Raw genomic sequence first — 27999 nt, 5'->3', positions numbered from 1 at the left:
CCTCTCTCTTAGGGGCGGAAGTGGTAAGAGTTCTCTAGGGGCTGAAATTCCTCCTCTAAACTCCAGGTGGCACTCTGTCACTTTAGGTAGTAATTTGCCAAATGGCAACTGTTGGGCCCTAGGCTCTTCTTTCTGGGGATTCCTTGTCCAAGAAGGAGAGGATCACAGTGCTAGGTTCCATGAGCCTTTCAGTATCACAATTTTTTCTAGTGGTGACCTCCCTGATGCTTCTGGCTTCACCAGATGTCTAACCTCAGTCACTTACCTCCCTGCCGCCTAATACCAATCTCTGTCTCGCAGTCCATACATCTCCTCAGCCTCCTAGACCTGGCTGTATGTTCCAAGTTCTTGCCCTATCCCAAGGTGGTTAATCAATTCATACATACCCACAACCCACAACATAATAGGAAATACCATAGATTAACTCAGTCCTTCGGCGCAGAAGTCTGTCCATAAATACTAGTGAATATAAAATGTCACATAAGATAGAGTCCCCCAAAAAAAGAAAGAAAGAAAGAAAGAGGTCCAATACCAGAAGAGAAGGGTGATAAGTTGGAAGGGATAGTCTAAATCAATGTCTCTTTCTTTCACACACATATTCATACTCTCATTCTCTCTCTCTCTCTCTCAATCCCTCCCTTCCTCTCTCCTTTCTCTTTTGCTTCCTTTCCTCTTCTTCTTCTATTTCTTCTTCTTCTCCTTCTCCTTCTTCTATTTCTTCTCTCTTTCTCTCTTTCTCTCTCTCTCCCTCACCCTCTCTTTTTCTCTCTCCCTCACTTTTCTGAAACTGAAGGCCAGAGTAAGTAGTCTTCACCCCAAGCAAGAGCAAAGGAATCACAGTGATTCATTTGCTGTAGAGCCAGGGCACCTAGGCTTTAGGCCATCTTACGGGCCTCTCTGCCTGTTGGGCTTGCAGAGCATTCCGTGTGGTAGGAAGAAGCCAGGCTACCTCGTGAAGCATGTGGTGTAAGCATTTCTGATAAAAACCTAAATAGATTGCTGAAGAAAGAGTAGTGCATCTCCAAGGAGATATGTTATAATCTTTTTTCTCATTGCAAATAAGTATTTTCATTTTTACCCAAGTTAGTACTGAAAATTTTGTGTTTTTTTAAGAAGAATCACAAAGATGAAGAAGAAAAAGCACTACAAAGTCTAACTCTGCTCCTGAGGAGGAGAATATTGGTACTGAAGAAGCAAGGAAATTAAGAACTTGTGCTGAAGCCAAGTGGTACACACTTGTAATCCCCGCACTCAGGAAGGATCACTTGCGCTTAGGAGTTCAAGACCACCCTGATCAACACAGCAAAATGCCCTGTCTCAAAAAAACAAATGTGTTGAGATTCAAAATACCAGGAGACAATCCAGTCCACTGGCAGAAAAGCAAAGGTAGCTAGGAAAACTGTTGCATGGAGTCTGGAAAAAGGGGTCCAGTTACAAGCAAACATAGCAGGAAGGGTTTAACAAATTGCCTGGGTACTTGTGGCTTGTTATGAGGAGCCCCCAATCAGGGAAGAGGGAAATGATTAAGCTGATCAAGATAGAATGGCTAAGGCAAGGCATGGTGTCAGGGACCTGACCATAAGAGCTGGGAATGTTCTGAGGCTGCGGTCCAAGCAGAGGAAATCAGGATGTAAGTGCCAGTGTACAGATGGAAAAGCTAACTGGTGGACACATAGCTGCCAGTCACTGACCCTGAGGACACTACATCCCAATAGTGAGGTCAGATGCCTTACACTCTTAGGCTACATCAGGGACTCCTCAAATAGGATAAAGTGCTAAGCCTGGAGTTATTGGGATGAGTAGCAAAATTTCACCTGAGAGTGGGAATAAGAATATTGCCTATCTCCAGACATTAATGGATGATTTGATCACTAGTGTAGATAAAATGCATAGCCCGGTACTAGTCAGTCTTGGAGAATGTTCCAGCAATCTTGACTATAGTACTACTTTGACTATAGTCAGGAAAAAAAGGAGTTAAAAATCTCCTGGTATGAAACTTGCAAATTCATGCAAGGGAATAAAGTAGTAAGGAAGGAGTAACTAATTTCACTTGTAAAAGGAAATCACAAACACAATGCAAAAATGTAGTGTAATGTTTTCTTACTGATTTAATGAATTTTTTGGTAAGCTTTTGTCTGCTCAGTTGGTTTATAATTGTTTTGTTTTCCTTTATAGTAAACTCTTACTATACTAAGAGTGCTCCTTATAGTAATGGCTGCCATTAGTGTATTTTATTTTCTAAATTGATTTCCTACTCTGTATCACTTTGTCATGTTTCCTTGTGTTGTGGGAAGACATTTAGAAATCTTTCTACTGTAATAAAGTGCTTGTGGCTCTCACCACACTTTCCTTCACCCCTGGAATGTGGGGCCTCCTGAAGTTGACCTGGTGATAGCTGTTTATTGGTAATGTCTCCAGGTCTTGGTAGGTCACTCAAAGATCAGCCCTCAGAAGGACATGTTGGTCCCTAGAACTGAGACAGGTCTGCCAAGGCCTTTGGAAGTGATCTTATCATTATGTAAAGAGCTACATTCTAAGTCTACCTGACCACAACAGGTCGAGTCTAAGCTTACAACAAAGCTTCTTACACCAAAACAAGAGATACATGGATAAACTGTCAAAGGACTTTAGAAGGTTAGAAGCCAGAACTTTAATTCAGTCTAGGTTTAAAAAAAATGTGGATCCTTTTGCTTTCCTCTGAGATGAAAAATGTCAGTATTCTCAGGAAAAAAATTCCACTAACTAAGGTCATGTTCAAAGCATTTACAGAAACACATGGGGTTTTGCTCAGGGAAGAGTATCATTTCAGAGAGAGAAAAGCAGCCAGTCATAAATTTTCTCCCACCCTACCCTAACATTCATGATTAGTGGAATTACTTTGCTTTTTGTTTAATCTTCATGACAAGCAGTTTTTGTCTGACCTCTCTATTTCTCTTCAGTCTTTATGTTTGTACAACCAGAAGATGGGATTGTAAATTCTCAAGAGACTACAAAGGTGAAAATGGCACAATGTCTGGAATCACTAGCCCTGGCCTGTTTAGGAGTCCTTCCCAAATCATATCCATAACACACAGAAAGATGCTTACATCTCCCCAGCCATTTTTCTTCATTGATAATCTTTGTTCAGAGATAAGAAACATCTACCTCCACTCTTACTTATTAATACAAGGGCCACCATACAAATAAAACCCTGCAGGTGGAAATAGTCACCATTACTATATACTATTTTCTACATTGTATACACATAATATTCAGTAAAATAGCAAAAATTAAAAGAGAATCATGCAGTACGAAACGAATCCAACTCAGTAGAGTCAAAACCAAACCATTTGTTCTTTAGTAATGTTGACGACGACAAAGCCTCAAATATGTATATGAAGTAAAAAGCTCCAGAAATAAAAAAACATATGGAGTTCAACTTAGTCCTTTGTGTTTAGTTTGTGCCAAATGAAATGTTTGTGATCTATGCCACCAACAAGTAGGATGACCAGTACACATTGATATGATATTAAGTGAAGTCTGCACACTGTCCACATAATTCAGTTAACTCAATATCATAAATGCCACTGCTAATTTGATAAGTGATGTGGTCAATTCCTCCTTATTTATTTAGTTTATTGATCAGCCCTACAATCCACTTTATGTCTAACCACGAAACAACACAGAAACATAATTAAAGTGAAAATATAGGACATCTGCTGATGTGATTCAAAATCTAAATCCACGGCAATGTCAGCAGCAAGAACAGAAGTCCTTCTCCTGTGTGATGCCCAGGGAACCAGCTGATAACAGACTGTCCCAACAGAAATGCCCTCACCTGTGAAGGTGGAACAGGCCATTCAGTGATTTCTTTGGGCAAATTTTCACTCTGCTGTAGGGAAAATCTGATCAGGGAATTACCTGATTGGGCACATTGATTTCTGCCCTAAGAGGTATTGATTATCTGCCAGGCCATCACCTCCTTTTAGGTGCACTGCAGAAAAGTCAAAAGATACTTCTCTCACACCAGGCTGGTAACTTAATGTATTACCCTATATGGTGACCAAAGCAGCCTCTGATTAATACAGTTCAGCCAGCCTCAACCTGGTTGGAAAGCAGAGAAATTCAGTGCAGTGCTTTACAAACGATCCTGACTCCAAGGCACCAGAAAAAGGATGCCTTAGAAAACAGTAATGTAGCGAAGGTAAAAGTTTACCTCTATCCTCTGTGAGTTTTTCAGCAGGCCTGAGAATTAAACAGAAAAGCATACAAATTAGCATAAGTTTTACCTGACATGGGATTCCCCCAGAAGGAAATGAAGACCTGAAGAAATACAAAATCAAAATACTTTGATACTAGTTTGACCATAGAGGCAATGGTAGAAAAGTACCTGAATTATGTGGGAAGACTGAAACAAGTTCTATTTGTACAGAATTCTGTCAGTCCCACCTTCCTACCCTGATGATAAGAATGGTATTTTTCTTCTAACGCAGGGAGGACATCTTCCACGGGGAGGTTTTATCTGCTCTTTTAAGAAGAAAAGGGAAGGATCCAAACACGCTTCTTGCACCTGCTGGTTTTTTTGTTTTGTTTTGTTTTTTGTTTTTAAGTGTCTTTAGTTCAAAACAATCTTTGCGCTGAAGCGGTGTGTTTGCAGGTGGCATATTCTGCTGCCAATAGGTACAAATGAATTGTAAGTAGAAGTGAATGGGTCTGTATTTCCAAGTACAATAAGTAGACCTGCCAGCTTGCCCCCATGAGACCTTTCAGTGGTTGGCTTTGAAGTTGGCATAATTTTATCTTGGGTTTCTTAGACATTCATCAGTAAGAAGGAACACTTTTACCAGGAGAACTAGTCCTGCTGGCTTTTATTGGATTCAGCCTTAATTTTAGGCAACAAGAAAAACATTCTACAGTGCCATGTGGGAGGAAGAGCACCTGATTGTGAGTCACAAGAGCCAGGTCTGGTCCTGCCTCCGCCAGTGACAATCACATAATCACTCTTCAGACCCTTTACTCCATCTTCTAAATGGGAACAATAGGTTACTTTCTGCCATATCTAGGAATACTGAGCACAAATATTATAAGGTAGTTCAAATAATTTATAATTGTTTGGAAGAGAAGCAAACCCACAACAATAAGATAGCCAGGGGCATGGGCTGTTTGCCCACAGAGACAGAGAAAGGAGGCAATTATTCAAATAATTAGTGCAGAAACCACTCCTACCTCCCACAGAGAAGAAAAGACAATACACACACACTTGCCAACACTTACTTTACTAATCAGTGTATTTCACATAAAAGGAAAATTTTGGCTGCTTGAATTACCCAGATAGTTCCTTTAAAAATCTCTATTTCATGTGTGTAGTGACACCCTTATAAGGACACTGTTCTCTCCTTTAGTGAAGGAGATAATAGAAATAAAATTCCCCCTTTCCCTTGGAATTTAATTTCTAAATAATACAAATTATTACATTATGTTTACCAAAGAGAACTTTAGAAGGTCACAGACCTATCTGGAGTTTAGTGTAGGGGTAAGATTCAGGCTTTCAGAAAGCGTCTCTTCACAAGTACATAGTGTCTCCAGCATGTCAGGCTGAATCCTGGGGATTTCCACCTGGCTCTTGCAAAGCATTATAACTTAGCTCTGTGGTTGGGCTGCCAGGACACATACATCAAGGTCTCAATAAATGGCAATACCTCTGGCTTAGAGAAGCTTTGTGAGATTTTATTGTGATCATTATTCTAATTTCTGGAAAGAGTTTGTGAAAGTTCTTTTCAACCAGCGGATAGGATGGGAAAGTGATAGACTAGCTTGGCACATATAGGTTAAATATTATTTAGAAGGAGAAAAAGGAAATGTTTCTTGGTCTTTCATCCCCAAAATGAATCTACATTCCTAATTTCTCAAACATTTGATATGTCTGTCTGGAAGCCTGTACTTCTCAGTTTACAAGACTTATTTACCCTTCTTTGCGTAACTATAACTCAAGTATGTCATTTAGCATGACAATTTCCTTACCTTCACAAAGGGGGTCATTGTAATACTGCATAATAATAACTGAGGATTTTAATTTGAAATGCTTTATTTATCTTATACTTTTAGAGTTGCCCTTAAGTGGAAGATAGTCAGAGCCCTATATTTATGACTACAAGATGTTATATGCAACTTCCTGAGTATAACCTAATTGCCTAGAGGAAAAAGAAAAACGCTCCTAGAAGCACCTTCTGTTAAAGTATCTTACATTCAGGAGAACATGAGCAAATGTGACAGTAAAAACTTCATACCTATTTATGCTACTATTCCAGGAGCCTTCCACAGCTCCTGGAGGCTGTCAAAATCACCGAGTCTCATAAACTGGGGAAATCAAATTTTCTTGTAATTTACTGCAGAAGTCTTACCACAAACCTGCAGAGGTCAAAGTCTCCCACTTAGGCCTTCATGCTAGGATCCTGTTATTCAAGCAGGAGTTTTGCCCCTATCCTAAGAGACAGATTCTGCTCTCATCTCAGGCCACCCAGCATTAACTCTGCACCCATTCCCCCCCTCAGGAAGCCAAGCTGCTGACCCTGATTCTGAGCAGGTCAAGCTGATCCTAAACTGGAAACCAGTATCAACAAGAAACAAAGCTGTGGATCTCCTGGACCATGGTATCTTCATGTTCTTATTTAAGGTTTTTATAAAGCTACAATTGTACCCATACCAAACCCCAACATTATATTTATGTTCAGAATTCCAAACCAACACACACTGAATTGTTTTAGAGATTGAAAGAGAAAATGTGTCACAACCAAGGAACTTGCTCAAAAACATAACTCTGATTATAAAAAAATGTCAAAGCAACATAACCATATATCAGGTTTTAAAATGTTTTTGTCAAAAAATGTCTTTGTAGACCCATACAAGCCTTCACATTAAAAGTACTCATGAAAATATATATGTATATATTGACTCCTTATTGTGGCATGTCAGTTTTAATAAGGCACTGATGCTCAAATGCTGATCTACTGATCCTCAAATCAGCATTGATGTTCCCCAAATCTAAGCAAAGTTAGGGGAGAAAATGTAAAGGATACATATATATATTTATATTATTGTAAGGTCGGCCCTATACTTACCTCCTCCCCCCAAAAAGGATCTATTCTTTGTTGTGACCTTCCTATTTTTTTTATAAAATCTTCTTTTATGAAATAATGGTTATAGCAGAAAGTAGTTATGGTTTTCTGTTGCTATTTGATTTTCTCCCTCTCTCTCTCCTTCTCCTTCTCCCTCTTCCTTTTTTTTTTAGGCAGGGTCTAGCTATATTGCCCAGATTGGCCTTGAACTCACCATTCTCCTGTCTTAGCCTCCCAAATACCTGGGATTACAGGCATGAACCACCACACCTGGTATGGCTTGGTATTTTTATTTGGCAAAACAAAATATTAAAAACCTGATTTGTCTCCAAATTTGGGGGAATTGTGAGTGTTCTATGGAGTTTTAACAATTCATAAGTCTGGGTGTAAGATATATATATATGTATATTATAATATGCATATCAAATGCTATGTGATGACTGGATGTTTCTTCATAACTTTTATCCATTAGTCCTAATCCTGTCTCCTACAGTAACCAGACACAGTTCTTCTCAACAAAAAGTCCTTTCTGTAGTTGAAGACAGTGCCTCTGCTCCCCCTAACATCTTTTTCTTCAGAATTAAAAATCTTTTATTGTCTTCAACCCTCATTTTGAGCCAAACCTCAAAATAGAGCCTGGGAGGAGGAAAAATAGAGCTGGGAATAACAAAAGTAAAAAGAACTTAAAAGAAGAAATACATGTATACTTATACTATTATTAAGAAAGGAAATAACATCTCTTCTATGCTTAATAAATGAAGGAACTAAATCCAGGTGATTAAGAGATTTAATCAGAATCAAACAGCTTGTTAATGACATTCTGTACACAGCAAATCAACATATCCTACCACTGAGGGATGTATACTTCAAGACAAAGGACAGAAAGACAGTAGCAGATACATGTAAATTGATTCAGCAAACCTTTTTAGTGACAAACCTATGCCATGTGTATTGAAGCTGCAAAGGAACAAGGTAGAGTCCCTGCATTTGTGAAGCTCAGAATCATGAAATGATGTGTAAATAAAACAGCAAAAGTATGAACAAGCCTCATGAAACTACAGAAACAGCTAATTTCACTTTTAGAAGCTAGAAAGGCAGAGGAGAGGACATGACATTTAGGCTGGGCTATGAAGGATACAGAAGAGTTTTCCAAGGAAGGTTTACCATTACCTAAGATATTTACTGCAGAAGGAAGTTCTTGTTTGGCAGAGCAATGCAATGTGTTCAATTCCAGAGAGTTGAACCTAGGTGACTTTGAGACACTCAAAGGAGATAGCTCACAAGCAATTGCACACGGTAAAAGAAAGTTGAAAAAAAAAAAAACAGGGAGGAATTCCAAGATGGCGGCTAGAGGTAGGAAGCAGAAAGCGACCCTCCTATAGTGAAATCTTGGAGAGACGCTGGAGACACACTTTGCAGGCATAATCACTGAGAAAAGGCATAACTTTGACTCCTCCACACCTCCAGCCGGCGCAGAGAATCTCCACTTCACGTTAAACGGAGAACCGAGGAGGCCCCTGGGCCGCCAGTGGCCGGCGCCCATACGGCTTGGGAAGATGCGGACCAGGTGAGCTTCGCGGTACCGCGGTAGCCCCACAGACAAGCCTGGGCCAGAGCAGCATAGCCCCCTGGACAGACTGACCTCCACCCGGGAAAAAAAGAGAAACTGAGTACTAAGCAATAAGAACAGTTAAGACACGCTGGAAAGAGGGTGGGGCGCCCTGAGCGCTGAAGATTGGGGGAAGGGAATCCTTCCCGGGACTGTAAATAAACGAGCCGGGCGGGCCGGAGAGGCTCTGGCGGGAGCGGGGCGCGCCAGCAACCAGGAGCGGGGACGCTTGTGAGAGGAGGGAAGACCCACTTCCCACGTGAACTGTAAATAAACACGCAGGCCTGACAACGCGGGGCAGTGTCGCCTTTCCCAGTGCTTGGAAAGGGAAAAGCCTGTAGCAGAGGCCCCCCTCCCCCGCACAGGAGAACTCTGAGCAAACAAAGCCTGTGGGACCAGGTGAGTGCTAAGCTCACCCCAGAGATCTGCATAAATAACGCCGCCAGCTACAGGCTGAGAGCAGCAGGCAGGCAAGCCACAGTTGCAGATACCACTCTCAGAACTGCCTCCAGACGCTTTTTTTTTCTTTTTCTCCCTACCTTTGATGAGAGAACAACCGAATTACACCTGCAAGCCGAAAAACTTACTGAAACTGTATTGCATTTGAACTGGGGACACTTGGTGGGGCTTTTTTTTTTTTTTTTTTTTTCTTCTGTGTGTGTGTGAGTGTAGTTTTGTTCTACTTTATGCATCCCCTTTGATGAGACAACTACAGAACAACATCTGAGGCACAACTCCAGGACTGGAGATTGAGACGGACATCCAAATTATTAAGACTGAAATTGCATTGCATATAAACTTGGAAGTTTTTTGGTTTTTTGGTTTTTTTTGTTTTTTTTAATTTTCTATTTTCCATTTTATTTTAATTCATTTTTATAAATAGATATTACTTTCATATACTTATTTTTTATTTTTTTTATCTTTGATTTTCAATCCTCTCTCTGTCACTCTATTGTCTGTTCAGCTTACTGACGATTAGTACACTAACACTCCCTGTTTATACCTTTGAAACTCTCTTGTCTGATACCTTGTTCTGCTTTCTCCCTCTTGTCTGTATATTTGTTTTCCCCTTTTCTTTAACTTCTTGCTTTCCATCTCAGCTCACTCTTCCATTCTCAATATTACCATTGTTATTATTACAAGCTAGAAAATACTTAATTGCACACAGTACAGGGACAGTAACAACACCAAGGACAATGACAGGAAGACAGAAAAAACAAGGAAACCAGTTTCCCCACAGCAAAAAATTAGTACAGGAACCAGAGGGGAATGAAGAGAACAGAAACTCAGAGCCAGACTCCAATAAAATGAAGATAAACTATGCCAAAGGACCCAATGAAGCCTACAAGAATAATTTAAAAGAAGACATACTACAAGTACTCAATGAGAATTTTATAGATGATACTGGATAGGGTCAACCAAAATGTACAGGAGACACTCAAGAAATTCCAAGACAATAAAAATAGAGAATTTGAAAAAGCAAAAGAAGAAATAAAGGAAACCATAGAAGCACTGTATAAACACCAAAGTGAAAGAGAGAACACAATGAATAAATGGATAAATGAACTCAGGACAAAAATAGACAACAATAAAGAAGAAAACAGCCAGGATATGGAAAACCTCAGAAAAAAGAACGAAACAGAACTGCAAAACAAAACGGAAGGCCAATCCAGCAGAATAGAACAAACAGAAGACAGAATCTCAGAACTTGAAGATGAAATGGTAATTAAAGGAAAAACTGAAGAACTACTAATTAAACAACTCAAGACCTGTGAAAAGAAAATGCAAGAACTCACTGACTCCATCAAAAGACCAAACTTGAGAATCATGGGCATCGAAGAAGGAGAAGAGGTGCAAGCGAAGGGAATGCGTAATATATTCAACAAAATAATAACGGAAAATTTCCCAAATCTAGAGAAAGATATTCCCATACAAATGCAAGAGGCCTCCAGGACACCAAACAGACCAGATCAAAATAGAACTACTCCACGACATATCATCATTAAAACAACAAGTTCAGAAACTAAGGAAAGAATATTGAAGGCTGCAAGAGAGAAAAAACAAGTAACATACAAAGGTAAACCCATCAAAATCACAGCAGACTTCTCAACAGAAACATTAAAAGCAAGAAGAGCGTGGGGTGAGATCTTCCGGGCACTGAATGAAAATAACTTCAACCCCAGGATACTCTACCCAGCAAAGCTATCATTCAAAATAGATGGAGCAATAAAAGTCTTCCATGATAAGCAGAAACTAAAACAATATGTGATCACAAAGCCACCATTACAAAAGATTCTGCAAGGGATCCTGCACACAGAAAGTGACACCCAACTTAACCATGAAAAGGCAGGCAGCACCAAACCACAGGATAAGAAAAAGCAAGACAGTAGAGAGTAACATCAAGTTAGGTACACACAATCAAACCTTCAAACAACTAAGATAACTAAATGGCAGGAATCACCACATACCTATCAGTACTAACACTTAATGTTAATGGACTTAATTCACCCATCAAAAGACACCGTTTGACAAAATGGATTAAAAAAGAAGATCCAACAATTTGTTGCTTACAGGAGACTCATCTCACCGACAGAAATAAGCATATGCTTAGGATGAAAGGCTGGAAGAAGATTTACCAAGCCAATGGCCCCTGAAAACAAGCAGGAGTAGCAATACTTATCTCTGACAAAGTAGACTTCAAACCTACATTGATCAAACGAGATAAAGAAGGACATTCCATACTAATAAAAGGGGAAATAGACCAAAAGGAAATAATAATCATCAATCTGTACGCACCCAATGTCAACGCACCCAATTTCATCAAACATACCCTGAAAGACCTAAAAGCATATATAAACGCCAACACAGTGGTTGTGGGAGACTTTAACACTCCATTATCATCAATAGATAGGTCATCCAAACAAAAACTCAATAAAGAAATCCAAGATCTAAAATATGCAATAGATCAAGTGGACCTAGTAGATGTCTACAGAACATTTCATCCAACCTCTACACAATATACATTCTTCTCAGCAGCCCATGGAACCTTCTCCAAAATAGATCATATCCTAGGGCACAAAGCAAGCCTCAGCAAATATAAGAAAATAGAAATAATACCATGCATACTATCTGACCACAATGCAGTAAAAGTAGAACTCAACAACAAAAGTAAAGACAAAAAACATGCAAACAGCTGGAAACTAAATAACTCATTACTTAATGAAGAATGGATCATCGATGCAATAAAAGAGGAAATTAAAAAGTTCCTAGAAGTCAATGAAAATGAAAACACAACCTAGTGGAACCTATGGGACACAGCTAAGGCAGTCCTGAGAGGAAAGTTTTAAGCCATGAGTGCATATATTAAAAAGACTGAAAGATCCCAAATCAATGACCTAATGATACATCTCAAACTCCTAGAAAAACAAGAACAAGCAAATCCCAAAACAAATAGAAGGAGAGAAATAATAAAAATAAGAGCTGAAATCAACGAAATAGAAACCAAAAAAACCATACAAAGAATTAATGAAACAAAAAGTTGGTTCTTTGAAAAAATAAACAAGATCGATAGACCCCTGGCAAACCTGACTAAAATGAGGAAAGAAAAAACCCAAATTAGTAGAATCAGGAATGCAAAAGGGGAGATAACAACAAACACCATGGAAGTCCAGGAAATCATCAGAGACTACTTTGAGAACCTATATTCAAATAAATTTGAAAATCTAAAAGAAATGGACAGATTTCTAGATACATATGATCATCCAAAACTGAACCAAGAGGAAATTAATCACCTGAATAGACCTATAACACAAAATGAAATTGAAGCAGCAATCAAGAGTCTCCACAAAAAGAAAAGTCCAGGACCTGATGGATTCTCTGCTGAATTCTATCAGACCTTTAAAGAAGAACTGATACCAACCCTCCTTAAACTGTTCCATGAAATAGAAAGGGAAGGAAAACTGCCAAACACATTTTATGAAGCCACTATTACACTTATCCCAAAACCAGGCAAAGACGCCTCCAAAAAGGAGAACTATAGGCCAATCTCCTTAATGAACATTGATGCAAAAATCCTCAACAAAATAATGGCAAATCGAATTCAGCAACACATCAAAAAGATTATTCACCACGACCAGGTAGGCTTCATCCCAGGGATGCAGGGGTGGTTCAACATATGAAAATCAATAAATGTAATAAACCACATTAACAGAAGCAAAGACAAAAACCACTTGATCATCTCAATAGATGCAGAAAAAGCCTTTGATAAGATCCAACATCATTTCATGATAAAAGCTCTAAGAAAACTAGGAATAGAAGGAAAGTTCCTCAACATTATAAAAGCTATATATGACAAACCTACAGCCAGCATTATACTTAACGGAGAAAAACTGAAACCATTCCCTCTAAAATCAGGAACCAGACAAGGATGCCCACTGTCTCCACTCCTATTCAACATAGTACTGGAATTCCTAGCCAGAGCAATTAGGCAAGAAGAAGGAATAAAAGGAATACAAATAGGTAAAGAAACTGTCAAAATATCCCTATTTGCAGACGACATGATCCTATACCTTAAAGACCCAAAAAACTCTACTCAGAAGCTTCTAGACATCATCAATAGCTATAGCAAGGTAGCAGGATATAAAATCAACATAGAAAAATCATTAGCATTTCTATACACTAACAATGAGCAAACGGAAAAAGAATGTATGAAAACAATTCCATTTACAATAGCCTCAAAAAAAATCAAATACCTAGGTGTAAACCTAACAAAAGATGTGAAAGACCTCTACAAGGAAAACTATACACTTCTGAAGAAAGAGATTGAGGAAGACTATAGAAAGTGGAGAGATCTCCCATGCTCATGGATTGGTAGAATCAACATAGTAAAAATGTCGATACTCCCAAAAGTAATCTACATGTTTAATGCAATTCCCATCAAAATTCCAATGACATTCATCAAAGAGATTGAAAAATCTACTGTTAAATTTATATGGAAACACAAGAGGCCACGAATAGCCAAGGCAATACTCAGTCAAAAGAACAATGCAGGAGGTATCACAATACCTGACTTCAAACTATATTACAAAGCAATAATAATAAAAACAGCATGGTACTGGCCCAAAAACAGACATGAAGACCAGTGGAACAGAATAGAGGATCCAGATATGAAGCCACACAACTATAAGCAACTTATCTTTGACAAAGGAGCTAAAAATATACGATGGAGAAATAGCAGCCTCTTCAACAAAAACTGCTGGGAAAACTGGTTAGCAGTCTGCAAAAAACTGAAACTAGATCCATGTATATCACCCTATACCAAGATTAACTCAAAATGGATCAAGGATCTTAATATCAGACCCCAAACTCTTAAGTTGATACAAGAAAGAGTAGGAAATACTCTGGAGTTAGTAGGTATAGGTAAGAACTTTCTCAATGAAACCCCAGCAGCACAGCAACTAAGAGATAGCATAGATAAATGGGACCTCATAAAACTAAAAAGCTTCTGTTCATCAAAGGAAATGGTCTCTAAATTGAAGAGAACACCCACAGAGTGGGAGAAAATATTTGCCAACTATACATCAGACAAAGGACTGATAACCAGAATATACAGGGAACTTAAAAAAATAAATTCTCCCAAAACTAATGAACCAATAAAGAAATGGGCACGTGAACTAAACAGAACTTTCTCAAAAGAAGAAATTCAAATGGCCAGAAAACACATGAAAAAATGCTCACCATCTCTAGCAATAAAGGAAATGCAAATTAAAACCACACTAAGATTCCACCTCACCCCTGTTAGAATAGCCATCATCAGCAACACCACCAACAACAGGTGTTGGCGAGGATGCAGGGAAAAAGGAACCCTCTTACACTGTTGGTGGGAATGTAGACTAGTACAACCACTCTGGAAAAAAATTTGGAGGCTACTTAAAAAGCTGGACATCGATCTACCATTTGATCCAGCAATACCACTCTTGGGGATATACCCAAAAGACTGTTACTCCAGAGGCACCTGCACATCCATGTTTATTGCGGCACTATTCACAATAGCCAAGTTATGGAAACAGCCAAGATGCCCCAGCACTGACGAATGGATTAAGAAAATGTGGTATCTATACACAATGGAATTTTATGCAGCCATGAAGAAGAACGAAATGTTATCATTCGCTGGTAAATGGATGGAATTGGAGAACATCATTCTGAGTGAGGTTAGCCTGGCTCAAAAGACCAAAAATCGTATGTTCTCCCTCATATGTGGACATTAGATCAAGGGCAAACACAACAAGGGGATTGGACTATGAGCACATGATAAAAGCGAGAGCACACAAGGGAGATATGAGGATAGGTAAGACACCTAAAAAACTAGCTAACATTTGTTGCCCTTAATGCAGAGAAACTAAAGCAGATACCTTAAAGCAACTGAGGCCAATAGGAAAAGGGGACCAGGAACTAGAGAAAAGGTTAGATTAAAAAGAATTAACCTAGAAGGTAACACCCACGCACAGGAAATCAATGTGAGTCAATGCCCTGTATAGCTATCCTTATCTCAACCAGCAAAACCCCTTGTTCCTTCCTATTATTGCTTATACTCTCTCTACAACAAAATTAGAGATAAGGGCAAAATAGTTTCTGCTGGGTATTGAGGGGGGGAGCGGGAGGGGGTGGAGTGGGTGGTAAGGGAGGGGGTGGGGGCAGGGGGGAGAAATAAACCAAGCCTTGTATGCACATATGAATAATAAAAGAAAAAAAAAAAAAAAAACAGACTTAACAAGATTACATGGATACAGAAAGTATAGCCGGAAGAAAACTTTTTTACTCTTCTACCAAATTGGAATATTTTATATGAAAGTTCTGGATGAATTTACTTTTAACTCTGATCCAAGAGGGTTTTCTTTTCTGAATCAAGGGGCAGAAATCCATTTTCATTAATAATGATGAAATAAAAAAGAGAATAGTAAATATACCCTCCAAAGAGGTGAGTTTTAAGATTGTAAGAATAAAGTAATTCAACATCAAACTTTTTATCTTTAACTCACAAATATGCACAATTAACCAGCAACCAATAGACCATCTGTATATAAGGAACACCTACCCTAGTTTACCATTCCTGGAAAAATAGGATTCAAGCATAGGCTTAGCTTTGAAATTCCATAATGCTGCAAGCTTAAGATTTTTTTCAGATAAGTATGGAAATGACTTCATGATACTTGATAAGCACCCTGAGATTCTTTTCATCCTAGCAGAAATTGGTAGTTTGGTTTGGGGTCTGGGTGGATCAGGATTACTCCATATTGACAGCAGCTGCTCGCAACACAACAGACTGCACTTGCATGAGACAGTTTTTGGCATGATCTCTTCAACCATGCGCTGGCTGAGCCTACCCACTCCATGTGGCTTCCAACACCCACAAACATCTACTGCTGGGGGTCTCATGACATAAACTTGCCTGTCATCATCTTAACCTCCAGCTACCCTTAAACACAAAACTATGCACAAAGTAACTACTCAAATATTTTTGCTTAGTAAATGCAGCCAAAAAGAACGAAAACATATTTTTAAAACAAATAAATTTACGTCAACAATACCCAGCAACACTGTCTCAGGATATATATTTAGAAGTCACCAGCAGGCATGGATACAGGAGAAAACTTCCTGCAGGTGTTGTCTCCTCCTTCCTTTTTACCCAGCTCTTGAAAGTTTCAAATTGGAATTGAATAACAACCTGATCAATTTGGTTTATGCTAACTTGTAGTACTACATTTACCCTTACTGAACAAAATGATCTCTCTGTCCTGAGGCTTCTATTCTGAGTATTTTCTTGGCACCATTTTAGCACTTAAAACTGGGATTGTTTTTTTTTGAGCTTGGATGAGATGCAGAATAATTTTCTGTTATGCATGACTGAGAGGCAGAAAAAATATTTCAGAGAAAGAAGCTGTTTCTAAGTGGTTCTAAGAATAATTTGAAATAGAACTGATAGAGAATTTAATTTTAACAGTACTAATGTGTGGAACAAAATACTAAAATGTTGCTTTCAAACTTTGTGATATATTGCTAATCATACCTGACAGCTATGATCACTACACATTTTGGTTGCACCTAAAGAACTTTTGTCTAGTTGCCTGCATTATTTTGTAAAAATAACTCAAGAGCCTTTCACATCCCTCAGTCGCCGAAAAACTCAGGGAAGAATACTTTGTAAATGCAGTCTCATAAAGACCCCAGAACATTTAGTTTGTGCACAAAAGTTACTATACTTATTTCTCTTGGTAGCTTGTCTTACACATTGAGGGCAAGAAAATTAGGAGCCTCCATAAAAAAAGATAGAGTGCAAAGTACAAAAAAAACTAGACTTTGGTACAACTTATTCACAGATACTGCTCTGGGCTGTTGGTCAGCTTCTCTTCATTTGAATCTGCCTCTAAGCAAAAAAATGCCAAGATCGTCTCAGAGAATATTACACTAAAAAATACTGCTTGCATATATCTTGGCAGGAAGCATTGTTTGGGAAGGAATATCATCTTATTCCAGAAGGATACAGAAATTGTTCAATGAAAAGTGATGAAGTAAATCCAATATGGAAAACCAAGACAATGAAAGTAAAGGCACATTTCACAAAGACTGCTGAAGTTTCAGTTTTGAAATTGTTTAGCTCCTGAAAAGATTCTATGGCTTAAGGCTAAGACAAAGAGTGAGGTTAATGTTTCCTTTTTGTCTCCACAGAAAAAGTTGAGGAATAAACATGTGAAATTGTGGAATAAACATGTGAAATTGTGGAGTGGTTCATTTTATTTTTTAAATATTATTTAGAGTACATATTATTTGTACAAAGGCTTGTCACTGCGATATTTCCATATATGCATATAATGTACTTTGATCACATTCACCCCTCATTTAAAAATGAATTGTGAAATCAAAGCCCTGATTAAAAAAAATTTTTTTTAAGCCTCAAAGGAAGGCTGGGGACATGGCTCAGTGGTAGAGCACTTGACTAATGTGCAAAAGCTTGGGTTCGATCCCCAGAACCACCAAAAAAAAAAAAAAAATGTACAAGAATGTTTAATGCCCTAAAATAAATGTGCATATTTTTAAAAAATACCTCAACATACAGTTTTCCAGCTAATCATGGAATTGGTATATTCCTTGTTCTTTTTCTTTCTGACTTCCTTGTACCACTAACTACAGTTCTTGGCCCCTTAGCCTCTGGTTTCAGCATTCACCTTGTTCTTTCTTTTTTTTCCAGCCATGTTTAGTTCCTACATTCCTACCCACCTTGATCACAAATTCATTATCAAAGCCTCAGTGGTGTAAGGTGATGTGGATCTATCTCTTTAATTTTATGATTTTCTATGTCAAATCTGACAACTAAAATCACACATTGTCTTTCTTAAACCTGACGTCCTTCCTATTTGCCAGGGCGCACTTCCTCTTCCAGTCTCTCAGACTCTGAACGCCATCAACTATTTAGCTCATACTTCTTCTCAAGGTGCAGTTAGACACTGGGTTTATCCATCATAACATCTCCTAAAAATGTTTATTTTTGAGTGATAGGATTTTGTAATAAATGTATTATAATTATTTAAACACATACAAACCACATCTCTAATATACAGACAATATGCACAGATATTCCTCTCTATAGATCCATATATTGTATCTGTCTCGTTCTTATCTCAGTGTTAAGCTTTGTATTCATCTTCACTTGTTTCCTCAGCCCATCTCATGGATTTTCAGCCTCCCATTTTCATCTTGTCCATTTAAGACCGACAACTTTCCTACTTGGCTAAGAAAATCGAAGTCTTGAAATGTGGGTTTATTCTCCTCACGTCCATGCTTAAAAACCTCAAAATTTCTTCCACTCTTCAGACATTCTTCCTTCACAGTTTTTGTGTACTCTTGATTTTTTGCCTTTCTGTTATTGGATCTTGACCACTAACCAATTGTTCTTTGTCTTTCTCTCTCTTTCTCTCTCTCTCTCTCTCTCTCATATCTTCTACCTCTTTCTGAAAACACACAAATACAAAAACACCTACTTTTTCACATCTACCTACAGCATTTTCAGGTACTTCTCATGAGAATGACACCTTCTTTTAGCTCTGCTGATCACTTACTCTCCACCAGGCCAAGTCTCCCCTTTCCTCACACCACTGCTCTCCAGTGATCTCTGCCTGCCTGCCTACCTTCCCAATGACTCCTTAACCCACTATACTATTTTCAGTCTTGATCACTTTACTGAAATAGAAGTCTCAAAAATCATCATTTCACTACTAAAAAATGAATCAAGAGACTCATTGCATTTTTTTCCTTTTAGCTTTCTAGATGTCTCTGATATATTTGCCACAGCCAACAACATCTTGATTCCCAAAATTCTCTCCTTTCACTCTCGAGACTCTCCCTGAGACCCATCCTATTTTCTGGAGATCCACCAAGTTTCCCATTTTGCATGCTTTCCTCTTTCTAACACTTAAGTCTAGATACACACGCAAAGTCTGATTGTTAGCCCTTTCATTGTACATTCTCTTTGAGGACAGCTTCATTGGTCCACATGTGCCTGGCTTGCAGATCTTGAAATGCATAGATTTCTAATCACTTCCCAAACAGCTGTTTGGTGTTTTTCAAGAACCTCAAATTCAACATGTCTAAAATATAACTTACAACCTTCTCTAGGAACTTTTTTCCTTGCCAAATTTTCTATTTAATCAATTTTCATCCATCTTAAAATATAATTTAGTGGGATTATTCTATTTACTGACCCCAAATAGTTCAATCATTACTTTCTAAATATTTTACAGTATCCTATTACTGGAATGTCTTTCTTCTTTCTTTTTAGCAATGCAAATACTGTTTAACATTTCAGATCTAGGCCAAGTCCCTATTGCTACATGGCCTGACCACTTCTGTCGTCTGACTTCTACAGATTTTTCTGATCCATTCCTTCACCACCACCAGTACCCCATGGAAGATATTTAACTTAGGGTCTTGTGCATTTTAGGTGAGCACTGTATCACTGAGCTACACCCCAAGTTGGCCCATTCTTATCATTCAGCAAATTGTTACTTGTGACTCATTTATTTTTGTATCGTAGTTTCATTTACCTTTCATGTGTCTATATTTCATTTATTCAGGTAGATTGTAAGTTTTTTTTTTTTAACAGAAGCAGTGCTCATAGATTACGTTTCCTTAATCTACTTCCCCCATTCATGTACTGAAAGCATGTTTGTGGAGTCAGACTTACCTTAGTCTGTTAAGGTTGCTCTGATGAAACAGCATACATATGTCAGGTTTCAGTGACCTATAAATAACAGAAATTTACTTCTTAGAGTTCTAGAAGCTAAGAAGTCCAAGCTCAACATCTTGGACTTCATTTACCTTGTTCTTTCTTTTCTTTCCAACCATGTTTATTTCCCACATTCTTACCCACCTTGATCATAAATTCATTATCTTTATTGATAGATGGCTGCCTTTTTCTTATAACCTCACATAGCAGAATGGAGAAGGCAGCTCTCTGGTGTCTCTTCTGTAAGGGCACTAATCTCTTTCATGAGGGTTTCCCTTATCACCTAATCACTTCTCAAACACCCCACCTCCTTATACTCCTAATAACTTTGGGGTTAGAACTCCTTTCATTTCTTTCTTTTTTTGTGGAAATGAGGTGTGAACTCAGGGCTTTGCACTTGCTAGGCAGGTGCTCTACCACTTGAGCCACATCTCCAGTCTTTTTTGCTCTGGTTATTTTGCAGGTAGGGTCTTACTTTTTGCCCACACTGGCCTGGGCCACAATTCTCCTATTTTAAGCTTCCCCTATCACTGGAATGCCAGGTATGCCACCACATCCAGGGCATTTAACATAAAGTAAGATGGTTGTAATGGCTTAAATAGGTTCTGTAATTTTCTGGAATTATATGCTGTCCATCATTGACTAAAATTTCATTATATGGTATATGACTATGGTAATAAGCCAATAACAATGTTAGATAATAATGAAAGAAACATATGACATGTTACATGGTATATTCCTGAGTGGAATATACCATCTATTGGAAGACTGAGAAAAACAAATAAGTGCAGCAATACATTGATGTTGTGTTAGAGTTACATGCAGTGTGCTTTGAACACACAAGCAAAACATGCATTGAGAGAATTTAAATTTGTACCAAAAGATGTCACTTGGGTTTATTTTTAAAGAAGGAGTAATAGTTAAAAGGTAAACAATGGGAAAGTGTATTCAAAACACAACAAAAATAAATAGTCCCAAAAAGTACATTTATTTGCAGAAAATGAATAATTAGGCATGGGTAGATTGGGGTGGTAACAGAAATTTGGAAAGACAAGAATTCAGAAAGGAATGTAATTCATAAGTTTATAGCTCAATGAATTATCACAAAGCAAACACACCTGTGATATCAACATCTAGATGAAGAAAAAGAATACTTTCAAAACCAATGGAAACGTCTTAGGCACAACAGCATTATGCACAGATTAGAAGGGATGTTTTAAGAACTATTTAGGAGGCAGAATCCACAGACTTTTTAATAGGCATGTGTAGGAAGCTATGGAGAGCAATGGATTAGGGAACCACTTAGAAAGCAAAATGGGCTCCAATCAAGGAACCATTCTGTCCTCAAATAGAGGGAACTGGTGAAGTATACCCAGCTGGACTTCAGAACTGCTGTGGTCTAGTTATTGCTCTGTGCTTCCATTATTCCTGCTTTGGAATGGAAGCACCTCTTACAGTGTTCTGATTGGGTTGTGAAGTGTACAAAGCTTGGTCTTTTAAATTTGCAGATCTCTAGAATAGCATTCACACTCAAGAGTTAGACCACAAATCTTTGTCTGCGTGTGGTCTACATTTAGGTGATAATGTTTTTTATTTTGACGCTGAGTTAGAATGGGGTGAAATTTTTTAGGCAAGAATGGGCATAGTTTGCATGTAGGAGGAATGTAAATAATTGTGGCCATAGGGCAAACTGTGTAAACTAGAAATTTAGCCATTTGATTTTGTAATTCTTATTGTCAAGTGCTAGTCTATTTCTCCACTCTTTTAATCTGCGCTGACCTTAGAACTTGGATTGTCAACTGACTGTACCAGTGGTAAAGTGCAAGTTTTGCAGCCTAGCCCTTAAAAAGCATTGTAGTTTCTACTCGTGCTGTCTTGGAATGCTGCCAATGGAGCAAGCTGATATAGACTACAAATGGGTAAAAGGACATGCTGAGGGAACAGGGACACTACATTTCTAACAGAACTTTGTAGTTGCTATGGTTTGGATAAGTGTCCACCAAATGTCCACATATTAAATGTGTGTCCCCCAACCCATGGAAGAAGTGGCAGAAACTTTAAGAGATGGGGCCTAGTAAGAGGTGTGTAGGTTACTGGGGGAGTATACTCAAAGCAGATTGTACAGTCTCTTCCCCTTATGCTTCCTCTCTCTGTGTCCATGCTCACCTGCCTTGTCACAAACCTAAAGCAACAGGGCCAATTGATCATGAATTGGAACCCTTCAAAACTATGAACCAAAATAAACTTTTTCTCTATAAATTTATTGTCTCAGGTATTTGTATAGAAAGCTAATTCATTCAGTCTGTGCACAATTCAGAAAAAATATAGATCAGTTTCTGAAGACTGAGCTCATGTTAATTTCATAAGTTCAATGTATAAACCCAGAATACTAATATATTAATTTGCCTTATGAAACAAAAATGTCACACAGACTAATTTTCTTGAGATGGCATGGTTAGTGCATTTCCTCCTCATAGAGCCACACAGAACATCAATTACAATCAGATTACTTTGGAGGTGATAAAATTAGAACAATAGGTGATATTTACAAGATTTACTGTTCTATTAATGTTTTGTAGCATCTAGGATGACCTGGACATATTATATGCAAGGTCAGTTATTTATCTGTATGGAAAGTATTTATCAAATGCCTCCTATGGCCCTGAGGACACAGCATTGAGAATGGCAAACATAACTCGCCTACATGGAACTTACTCTCTGGATCTTTGCAAAGCCTGCTTTCTGCTGGCTTTTCCTTGAGTCAGCATTAGGAGGACAGGGTTCTGTGATGTGATGTTCTTCATCAGCCACCACTCCTAACTTCATTTAGTGTGACATCTTTCTTTCAGTGGTCTACTAGTCCTTCTTCCTCCCGCTACTAGGCCCTCCTACATGTTAAGCAAGTGCTATGCCACTGAGCTACGTTCCCAGAGTCTCCTTTTCTCTCTTGAAAGTGATTTACAGTAACTCTACTCTTACCTATGTTGCATAGGATCTTTTCCAACTCAACTATTTCTACATTAATTCCTATGTTCAGAGGAAGCAAAATATTCATTCATTCATTCACACTCCCACACTGCTTCTATCTGGTGTATTTGACAATTAAATGATATCACAGGGGATTTAAAAAAGGAAAACAATATAGAAAATAGAGGAGATACCACATGTGAAAACAGAAGTGCCCTTCCTTAGTTGTAAATGAGTTTTTAATGTTATTTCTATGAGTCTAAACAGGTACACATACACTTTTCCTATTGTTTCTATTTTAATTCACTTTCTTTTCATCTTTAATATTACATTTATAAAAAGACAATTAAATAGTTCTTGACCTCAACTGTAGTATCTTTTTTTTATTACACTGGTTTTATAAAGCTTCTTCTTTTTCCTTGGTGAATTGTTGACTTTTGTAGTGCCTAAAAAAAGCTCTGAAATAAAGTGCTCAGTGCTGGCCTGCTCTGGAGTACCACTCTTGCTCATTGTCTCCTACTTATCTGACTCCTTCTTCTTGGTAATAGCTTTCCCATTCCCTCAATGCTAACGGCCTGAAAGCTTCTCTCTTTGGGTTTACCTGGTTTCATTCCGTGGCTTTCTTCAAATGACTGGTCTACTCCCACGGCATCATCCACGTGTGCATCTGAATTCTTTGAGAAGCAGAAGCCAGGTATTTAGGGAAATACCTGTGAAAGAAAAACGGGAAGGAAATGTATAGATGTTGGGAAACTTAACAGGTTTCCATGTCGTTCTGACCCTAAGTGAAGGCTATGAGGAAGTATGGAGATGACTTAGACTGTTGTTCAGTTCTGAGGAGTACTGGCAATGTTAGGTATGAGAGTTCTCATACAAAAGTCACTAATTGTAGGAGCCCCCACCTCTGTACCTGACATTGTCTGGGAGCAGCCTGTGTGATGACTGGCCTCAGCACAAGCAAGGGAAGGATTGTAAGGCTCAGCAGCTGAGGCCAAACGCCACTTACGTTCCCTATGGTCAGTGATCTGAGAGAAACTTCCCATGTCTTCCACAAACTACTTCCTGATGATTCCCAACCTGTAGTCACCAGCCCTAGTTTCTATTCTTAGAATTCATAACTTTTATTTTGACCAATTGTCTTCAACAGATACCATATATGAACTCCAGTAATGTGTATAATAAGTCATTACTGAATATCATACTATTCTGAGGAAGCTCATAGACTAGACAGGGAGGTGAAAATATAAGAAATAATTACATGTCATTTGTTCTTTCAACAAGTATTGATTGTGTTCCTATTTACATACCAGGCACTAGTACAAGTTCTGGAGTACAACAGTAAATAAAACATGGCATCATGCTCTAGAAGGATAACTAGTGCCAAGTGGATAAGTTGAATGCTTCAACATAGTATATAGATAGACAAAACATTATCTAGGGGTTAAAATACAAATAGGGGTTGTTCAAGTGAGTAAGGGGGAGGGCAGTGTTTTCTAGGTTCTCAGAACTTACGCACTGGCAGGTAACAGCAAGGTGTCATTAACCACATAGCTGTAGCAATTCACAATTTCAAATTTTCTATGAGAAATAAGAAGTACTGGAGCTGAAATTCTGCCCAATGAATAAAAGTCTGTGAAAGGAGGAAGGAGTTATATGAAAGACATTTAGGAGATACAATTGTCAGAATTTGATAACAGACTGGATTTGGGATGTCTGAAAGAAGCTTCTCAATCTTGATGTGTCCAGCACTTGACTCACTTGTATTTTCTGTCTCCCTGATGCCACCATTCACAAAGGTGCTGTCATTGAAAACTTCAGTGGAACCTTAATTCAGAGCTTGGAATGCATGCAATAAGTGCATATTGAGTAACTAGTAACTGTGAGTTAAAAACTATTTGAGCATGAGTTGAAATCATTGTCTATAGCTTCAGGATCTTAGTTGGAACCACAAAACCAATACCAATTCTGCTTAGTTTCAGAAGAAAAGGTATTATTTTTATACTTTTAGGTTTTTTCTTTTTTCTTTTTTTTGGCTGTACTGGGGTTTAAACACAGGGCTTTGCAATTGTAAGGCAGGCCATTTACCACATGAGTGATGCCAAAGCCCCAAGAAAAAGGATTTTTTAAATGGAATTAGCTAGTTCATAGAAGAATGGGGGTTTTCCAGAAACACACTAGAGATCACGTTTTCAGGAATAATGTTCAAAACCAAACCACAGAAGTGTCTAATGAAGACATTAATTAAATGTCTCCAATTAAAAGCCAGGACCTTGGTGGAAATGGCTCTGCAGCCAGCCTGGCTACACGTCTGTACCAGGCATGTGGCTATGCCAACACTGCATGGCTGCCATTATCAAAATTGGACACACCTGCTACCACCCACAGTGGGGGAGCCCATTTTGTTAGGTTGCTTACTTCTGGCCTCAAGCCTGGTGTGAATATATCTAACATGGTGGAGCTTTGGTCACACGTATAAGACTTACCTGTAAGGAAGACTGAGGAATTTGGAGTTGTGTCATCAAAGTCAACATTTCTGTATTGGGAAAGGGGTTGTCAATGGGGAAATTTTCCAAATATGGGAAGTATTCAGGTTATTATGGCTATCCATGCAGACAATGTCCATAGCTTCAGTCCTCCTGTGACTCTAGATAACAATTAATCTGAATGTCTATTTCAAAAACATAGTAGCAGGTGGCCTACATTTAAGAAGGGACAGTCCTTGTCTTAAAGCACACATTTCAGAAACACAGACCCCTCTTTGAAAGTGTGAGGCTCTTCCTTGCTTCAAAGGCATTCTTATAAGTTTTGATTTCAACCAAGATGTGACATTGTTTCCAATGAATGGTTAGCCCACGTTACACAAAACATTCTTTTTCTCCAAGCTTACCAAGCTGGCTGATGATTTCTTCTATTTAGTGTCTTCCATTATTTATTTTGGATTGAATAATAGTCTGTTTTCTTCTCCCTCCTTCAAATTAAACAAGTTGGGAGTGCTGTGTATCATTCTGTCAGCTACAAATGTTAATTCTTGAATAAATTTGCTCAAAAGTCTTATAGTCTAATCCAGTGCTTCTAGTAGCACTTTCTGTGATGATAGACGTGCTCTATATTTGTGGTATTGACCAGAAGCCATTAGCTACATAAGACTAATGGCTTAAAGGCAGGACTCGCCTTTTCATTTTATTTAATTTTAATCATAATAACCTTAATTTTAACTTAAATAGTCATATACAGATAGTAGCCAGCAAATTATAAGTGTGGGTCTAATGCTTAACTATCTAAAAAATGAGTCTAGGTCCTTCAATATCTTTTTTTTTTTGGTAGTACTGGAGTTTGAACTCAGGGCTACACACTTGCTAGGCAGGCACTCTACGACCACTTAAGTCATGACTCCAGCCCTTTTTCATTCAAAATATTACTATGCTTAACATCTGGGATGGGGTAATTTTCCTTTAAAGTTCATCATAATCTCTGGCAATTACTTACATGACTGTTTCTTTCATTGGAATCAGTTAAAATTGGACAAAATCCAATGTTATAAAATGAGGATTATCTAGATAGCAGGAAGGGAGAATAATCACATTGATTACACACGTGTTTTTAAAGTTTAGTAACAGAAAAAAATGACCACGGTACTATTAGTGCAATCTGTATCACTACAATTATAGGATTAACCACATGATCTTAACTGAAAATAAATTTATAATGATGCTAATCACAGTTTCTATGTTTTAAAAAAAGACATTAGTGATTGAAAACCACACTAAAACAAGTCTACACTGGACAAAGCATCTAACAAAGCAACTGTCACTCAGAGCCATGTTCAGGAGGCGCCTAATAGTCTACCACACAGTGTGTAGTGCCTAACTTCTTAGCAGAACAGAGATTCAATTTTATCTTACAAAATTTAAATTAGAAAATTTAAATAAATTTAAATAAAGTACAAAATTTTAGAATTCATTGGAGAGGGCAGTTAAACTGAATACAAGTTTACTATGCACATAAATTGTACATTGCTCACCTGGAAGAATCAAACAATGTGCTTTGCCAAAGATTGATCCAAGCCCAAACAAAAGACTCTTGCCCTTGGAGAATCTCTGTCCTTGAAAGGATCATAATTGAATTTGCTGTGTTCTTCTCCTTTGAGTTATAGACTCCAGAATCTAAATAGATAACTAAGTAGATTCATATCTAAGAGAGAGTCATATACATGTTATTTAACTGGATTGAACATTAAAGTACACTTATGTCTACACTGAGCTCAGTTTTCTTATCCTTCTAGAAAATAATATTCTTCATCATGGAAGCCATCTTGACTGCTGTGTATGAAATTAGGGTGGAAACAAAGTAGAAGAAATGATAAGTGAGGGGATTCAGCAAGAATATCATGCAGAGCACAGGCAAGAACCCAAAAGCAACGTAAATTTTTGCCAAATATTCTTAAGTACTGCTCTGGTCTGCAGCATTCTTCAGGGAAGTCAGATCCTCCAGACAAAAAAGTCACTTACTTATTCACTCATTCAACAATATATATCACAGCCTTGCCTTTCAGCATCATTCAAGTTACAAAAACACAGACAAGCAAAAACATCATTACTACCTTCCAGGGATTACAGTATTCAGTGAGGCTCATTACCAGACATATTCTGAGCCCCAAGTGACAAAATCAAGTTCATCCTAGCATTAGGTAACCTCTCATTTTTTGGGTGGTATATCACATCTAAATGTTCCAGAAGCTCTAATTCATTTAACTATTTTATATTACTGCAGTACTGAAAAGAAACAAAATAATTAAGGAATCGTTTAGCCATAGCTATGGTAATAAAATGGATAGAATAATATTTCTTTTTTGTTTCTTTTGTTTGTTTTTGTGTTTGGGCAAGTTCTCACTGTGTTGCCCAGGCTGGCCTTGAACTCACAATCCTCTTGTCTCAGTCTCCTGAGTGCTAGAATTACAGATTTATACCACCATACTCAACTTCAAATAACATTTCCATGATGAAAAATAAATATACAGAAGTCACATCTAAACATCTAGAGAATTCAAAACC

General features: G+C 38.0%; 1 protein-coding gene and 1 long non-coding RNA gene across 3 annotated transcripts in view; both read right to left on the bottom strand.

Moving 5' to 3' along the window:
- Positions 1-25942, bottom strand: part of LOC141421237 (uncharacterized) — a 32013-nt gene extending 6071 nt beyond the window's left edge. Inside the window, exons 1-4 of the long non-coding RNA XR_012445865.1 lie at positions 25432-25942; positions 24461-24578; positions 23550-23658; positions 19940-19996 (exon numbers count right to left, since the gene is read on the bottom strand). This is a non-coding gene — a long non-coding RNA (uncharacterized lncRNA). The remainder of the gene's footprint in view (positions 1-19939; positions 19997-23549; positions 23659-24460; positions 24579-25431) is intronic.
- The window catches only part of LOC141410465 (inhibitor of Bruton tyrosine kinase-like), a 973048-nt gene that overhangs the window by 386107 nt on the left and 558942 nt on the right, over positions 1-27999 (bottom strand). The window lies entirely within an intron of this gene.

This window comes from Castor canadensis, chromosome 3 (genome assembly GCF_047511655.1).
Source record: "Castor canadensis chromosome 3, mCasCan1.hap1v2, whole genome shotgun sequence".
NCBI lineage: Eukaryota > Metazoa > Chordata > Mammalia > Rodentia > Castoridae > Castor > Castor canadensis.
This window is presented reverse-complemented; position numbering and strand designations above follow the sequence as displayed.